General features: G+C 44.0%; 1 protein-coding gene across 2 annotated transcripts in view; it reads right to left on the bottom strand.

Annotated features, from left to right (window-relative positions):
• TSGA10 (testis specific 10) overlaps positions 1-5,677 on the bottom strand; it is a 41,575-nt gene extending 35,898 nt beyond the window's left edge. For both annotated transcript variants that reach the window (XM_025207220.1, XM_014521168.2), the window contains exons 1-2: positions 5,601-5,677; positions 5,014-5,079 (exon numbers count right to left, since the gene is read on the bottom strand). The gene's annotated coding sequence lies outside the window, so the exon portion shown is untranslated. The remainder of the gene's footprint in view (positions 1-5,013; positions 5,080-5,600) is intronic.
• Between the last annotated feature and the right edge of the window lie 323 nt (positions 5,678-6,000).

Raw genomic sequence — 6,000 nt, forward strand, 5'->3', positions numbered from 1 at the left:
AGGACTATTTCTAGATTTTACATTAAGAAGTCTTTGTATAAAATGCATAAACAATATATTTTATCCAGCAGTTGGGTAGAGGAGCTGTAACCCAGAACTCTCTTTTCCTAATAGAGTGCCTGAATTAGAAAGCCATTATGTTATGCTGCCTCTTGCTCCATGAATCTTGAATTCTTTTTGCAGCTTCAACTTCATTGAGAAAGATGGACAATGCCCTCACACAGAACAGCCTACAGCTTGATGGTTAAGACACTCTCTTAAGGGGTGGGTTTGAGCCCCAAAAGGTTGAGGAGGGATTGACTCAGCTCTCTCACTTTTTGATTTAATTCTCTAACCACTAGACAATTATTTTAAAGGTGAGCACTACTGCTAACCACCAACTCTATCTGCTCTCCCCTTTTACCTTGTTCTAAAAAAACCAACAAAAATCCCAGCAGTCACTAACCTTTTGTCAGGAAACGGCACTCTTAAGACATGATCTTAGGATGCCTTCTTGACTGAGACCCTCCCAAGACTTAGGTGGAGAAATGCCCAATTCCTGGATCCTAATTGGGCTTATGTGTAAGACAGGGCACCTCTGCCCTTTCAAAAGTGAGTCAATTATAGGCATGGGAAGAGATGTACCTTTTTAACTTAAAAAAATATATTAAGAAACATTAAGAAATAGTATATGTATCTGAAGAGTTAGGAGGCAGCTGAGTGGGAGTTGTGAAGACCACAATTTTGGGCTTAGGCCTCTGAATTCCATCAGTCTTTTTGTAGGCATCTAAGTCCTTTACTGGTTCTAGCCTTTAATGTCCATAATTCCAAGTTGCAAAATGAAAGACATTTGGGGTGTGTTCTGACAAGTGCACGTGTGCAGTCTGCAGCACTGCAAGCTGCATGTAGTGCACACGCCCATGTTCACTGCACTAATTTGAATGGGAGCATTATAAAAATAAATGCTGCTAAAAAAAGCGGCATGGTACACGAAGCAGTATGTGCTACCAGAAATGGACCCTGGCTGGCTAGAGACATCGCTCTGGCTGATGACCAGGCTCTGAGGGGCTGGCTCAGTGCCACTGCTGTCCCAGGATATCTCCCCACCCCGCTACGGTGGCTGGCAATTTGCCACACGCTGGAGGGTGAGTGCAGGGGCATGCCCTGGGACAAATAGCTGCAGCATAAGTATGTACTACTGCTATTTGTCCTGTGGGGAACGCATGCCGCTGAACATATGTGCTCATCAGAATGCACCCTAGGGGTGCAGACAGACATAACAATTGAACTGTTCCGAGAACGTCACTGATTTGGAACTTGCTTGCATTTGTCCCTGGACAGAGGTGTCCATACATACATCGTTAAGAGTCCTATTTAAACCTCCACTTTATTGCTACCAAAATGCCACCAAGGGGTGGTAGAGTACCTAGACCATCCTGCTTTCCAAAAGCCAATGCCAGGAGTTTCCCCAGGATTCCCCTAGAGTGGGAGAAATGCCCACATTGGCTGGACCACTGAGAAAGAGGAAGACATCACTGTCAGCAATTGAAATGCTCTGTTCCCTCTTCTCAAAACATTTAAAAGTTCAAAAAACTGATGGGGTTTAATAAAGAACACTGTTTAAAAAAATCTGTGTGGTTCACTGCGGGTGCATGGGTGTGTTTGTGGAGGGAATAGTCTGGCCTTCATTACAGGAAACAGACCCTACTCTGTGGGGTCCCAGGCTCATTTGGGGCAGGAGCATGGGGACTGATGAAAGGCTTGCTAGGTGCTGTGACTTCCTCCTTATGGATCCAGGGAGGAAGGGGGAGCTGGGTGCTCCCAGGGCCCCTGGAAGAATTCCACAGCTTTTCAAACCTGCCCTTAAAGGTATTTAATCAGTTTAACCTTCCTGCTATAGACCCTGCAGCTACTGGATCCCAAGCTCATTTGGGGCAGGGAGGTGAGAATGGAGGGGTTGTAGAGTACTGGGAAGCTGTGTGACCCCTGCATGTGGTATCTAGGGAGCTGGGTGTTCTGGGAGCTCCCCAAGATCTCTGCTTTTCTGTTTCTGCAAGACTAGCACTGGAAGACATTTTGTCAGTTGAACTTTCCTGCACAGACCCTTCCCTGTGGTCCCAGGATCACTTGGGGCAGGGAGTGAGTGGAGAGGTTGCCAGGTGCTGGGGGTGGGTGGTGAGGAACGGTTGTGTGGAAGGGTCCTGTATGGAAGTGAAATGGACAAAATAATTTCCAGAACAGGCAAAGAAGCTGAGATTTTTGGGGCCCCTGAAGCATGTAGCTGCCCAGGCACCACAAGCATAGGTCACTCAGACTCCCCAGCACATGGCAGCCCCTCAACTCACACCCCCTGCTCCAAATGAGTCTGGGATCTACAGCACAGGGTCATTCAGAGAACTGAAATTGACAAAATGTTTTCCAGGGCAGGCAAAAAAACTGGAGATCTTACGGGAGTCCCAGAACACGTAGTCCCCTAGGCACCACAATCACGGTCACTCAGCTACCCTTAGCACCTGGCAACCCCCAACACACACTCCCTTGCCACAGGGTCCCTGCAGGGAAGTGAAATTGACAAAATGCTTTTCAGTGCAAGTCTTGCTTAAAGTGAAGGAGATCTTGGGGAGCCCCTTGAGTACCCTCCCCAACATGACAAGCAAGGGATCACACAGGCCTCAACCATCTGCCAACCCCCTTACACTCATCACAACTCCAAATGAACCTGGGACCCAGAGCACAGAGTCCATGAAGGGAAGTAAAACCGATGAAATAGCTTTCAGGGGACAGAGGGTGAAAAACACAGAGTTCCTGGGGCTCCCCCAGGAACTATGAGCAGGGTATTACACAGCTTTCTGCACCTGGCTACTCACCCCTGCCCCAAATGAAGCTGGGACTCCCACCCAGGTCCTTTGCAGGGAATTGAACCTAACACAGAGGCTTTCTGCTTCCCCACCCTTGCATATTGTGGTCTCTGTAGGCTGCAGAGTCCTGGCTGCATTCACAATAGTCCTTTGCCCTGAATATGTTTGGGGAGTATGGGGGGAGGGGCTGTGCAATGTGGGATGTCTGGAGGACTGACAAGACAATAGGCATGAAATGCCCTGTTAACAGAAGACTGTGTCAAAATAGTACTGTTTTTCTGGTGTGCTTTTAAAACATTCCAGAAATTGAAACCAGCCTTAAGTGGTGTACACATCTAGATTCTTGGGTTTTCAAATGTATTTAAAATGTTCTAGACGTGTACATCACAAGCTTGCATTGATAGACAGTGGCATCAAACATTCCATGCAACTCTATGTGGGCTATGTCCCAGTTTCCATGGTGCTCTAAGCAGACGACTTAGCCCACCTGAAACAAGAACTATGCGATGACTATACTGCTTCTGGTTCAGGAGACAGAAGGTGTGGATCCCTAAAGGGTAGTTGAAGATGCCATTTGTTTAGCAAGATAAGCTTGCAGTGTGGATATAATCTAATCCTACAGTGACTCTGCCAGGGCACAGTAGTCCTCCCACAGTAAGCTCATTGCAGGACTGAGGCATAATAAACACTGTAATATCCAAATACATAAACAGCAAAAAATGGAATCTTGTGAAAACTTTTAATATTGCTGTGTGGTAGGAGTCCTATGAGGCCTTGACAACTGCAAACTTTTTTCTCTCAATGCAAGATTCCATAAATTAGTAATTTACTCTAGAAGCAGGTTAATGCATCCAATCACTAACCCAGAGCTTATTTTGATAAAATGTTTATCATACTTTTATATAAAATTGTATACAAGTCCAAACAACATTACATTATTAATATATGGGGAAGGTGTAAAATTATTTAAAGGATAAGATATTGGCGTTCTATGTTTCTTAGAAGTACTCACATCAGTCAAGTAATATAGATTGTGCAGAAAAGTTAATATGACACTCAAAAATAAAGACACTCAAAATAAATTGCAAGATATTCTGATTTCTCTAGAGACCTCAAAAATTGGATATCCATTTCAGTGCATATATATTTCATCATTTTTCTTTTTTGTGGAATAGTAAAAAGAAAGGCAAATTAAATTCACTCAGATCATTCACAGAAAAATGATCAAATGTAATTGAATTAAGAGACAAGGATTTACCCCAAAACAACTGATATGTGGTAACTATTTATGAGTGCAATAAGTGAAAGTTAGACTGTAACAGCATACCCTTCAATGAAATACAGTTAAACTGCCCCTAACTTTCAGAGTGCTGACAGATATGCAGCTCCCCGCTGTAATTCATGACGCTTTGCAGGAAGTGCCATGAGTTACATGTTCCCACTGACCCAACAAATGTTTGCTGTTGGGTCCAGGCAGTTGGGGGATTGAGCTCCATTTCGAAACAGCTGCATGTGTGCAGCCACTCTCCCCTAGGCCCTGCCCCCCGCCCCAGCTCCGGTGCTGTCTTCATAATCGTAAGTGGGGAAGGAAGGGGAGGGAGCTCTGTCTGGGATTTGCCCAGGCTGTGCTGGAGGGGGGAGCAGGTGGATTACCCCTTCCCCACAACCAGAAGGGGGCTCCAATCCAACTGCCCAACCCTCCAGTGCAGGCTGGAAAAACCCCAGACAAAACTCCCTCCCCTGCCTCCCCCTCCCATTCTGAAGACAGCACCAGCAGAGGGGCTGGGCTTTATCAGTGCAGGCCTGCTCCTGGCACATGCTAACAGAAGTTAATGAAGGCGCTGTGGAGTACTTTCACCTGAACCCTCAAGTAATGAGGGCTCAGATTATCATGCAATTGAGCACTTTTAAAGTGCTCTGCAGCCATGCACTTCTGTAAGGGCACAGCTGTAGAGCACTTTCAAGGGGCTGATTGTACAAGAAAATGTAACTTCTGTCTGTGCCCTCACTAGCTGCCTGGAAACTGCAGACACCAACACTTACTAGACACTTTCTTGGAGATAAGTCCCTGCTCCTGTTACCTCATTTTAATCTGACTAATTAACCCACTGGAATAGCATTAAATATACTTTGAATTCATAACTACAAAAATACTAAGAACATATATTTAGCTTACAGAATTGAGTATTTCCACTGTATGTTCCAAATTTCTGATATCATTTTGCTGTTGTCGAATTTGAATCTAAAACAAAATGTGAGAAAAGTGCAATGGTAACTATTCAACAGAAAATACAGCATGTTTTGCCCAGTGTTTCTGTTCTTTTTAAACAGCTTGAACATGTCTTCTAGATTAGCTGGACTGGAGACGCACTGTTTAACAAGAAGAGTCCATTAAAGAATGAACTAGAATGCAGAGGTCCAAATAATGAGAATTTTGCCTGAATAAGTGATCAATAGAGCAAGAACAGCATCAATGTCTGTTGCAGTGAGCAAAAAGAAAGTGCAAAATCTCTTTCACCAGATTTGCATTTCCAAGAAACTTGTTGAAATGGGGCTAGTTAAATGTAGCATTTCCCATAAGATTCCTCCACCCTTCCTCTACAGCTGACAGGGAGACCAAAGTACAATAATGTCCACAGTGTTATAAATTCAAGTTGTTGCACATGGACCAAAAAAGGCTGAAGACTGGAATAAGGAGTTCAGCAAGTTTTGTTTTGAAACAAGACACACAGCCCAGCTACCTTTCCTCTGAGCAATACTTACATATTAAGCAGCTATACACAATTTTCATAACTGTAAATTCAAAAGCCATTTTCACTCCTATAATTTTATCCCTCAGCTTTCTTGGCGCTAGGGTGATTTAAAAGAAAAAATGGGAAGAATGTATGCTCCCTTATCTAGCACATGCCATAAAATGTTATTTATTCCAGCAATTTTCAATAGAAATATCATGACAAGTTTGTCTCCAACCTTGAAATCAGCTCAATACAGGCAGATTCTTATGTTCACAGGGTCCAACTGAAGCCAATGGCTCTTACTGTGTGTGGGTAAAGGGGCCTCTTCATATGCTCTGAATGCAAGACTAGGACCTTTGTGTATTTTGTAGTCCTAAAGTAAATTTTAAAATCTGAAGCTTAATTGAGTGATAAAGATATTTCCTGCT

This window comes from Alligator sinensis, unplaced genomic scaffold (genome assembly GCF_000455745.1).
Source record: "Alligator sinensis unplaced genomic scaffold, ASM45574v1 scaffold144_4, whole genome shotgun sequence".
In the NCBI taxonomy this organism is placed as follows: Eukaryota; Metazoa; Chordata; order Crocodylia; family Alligatoridae; genus Alligator; species Alligator sinensis.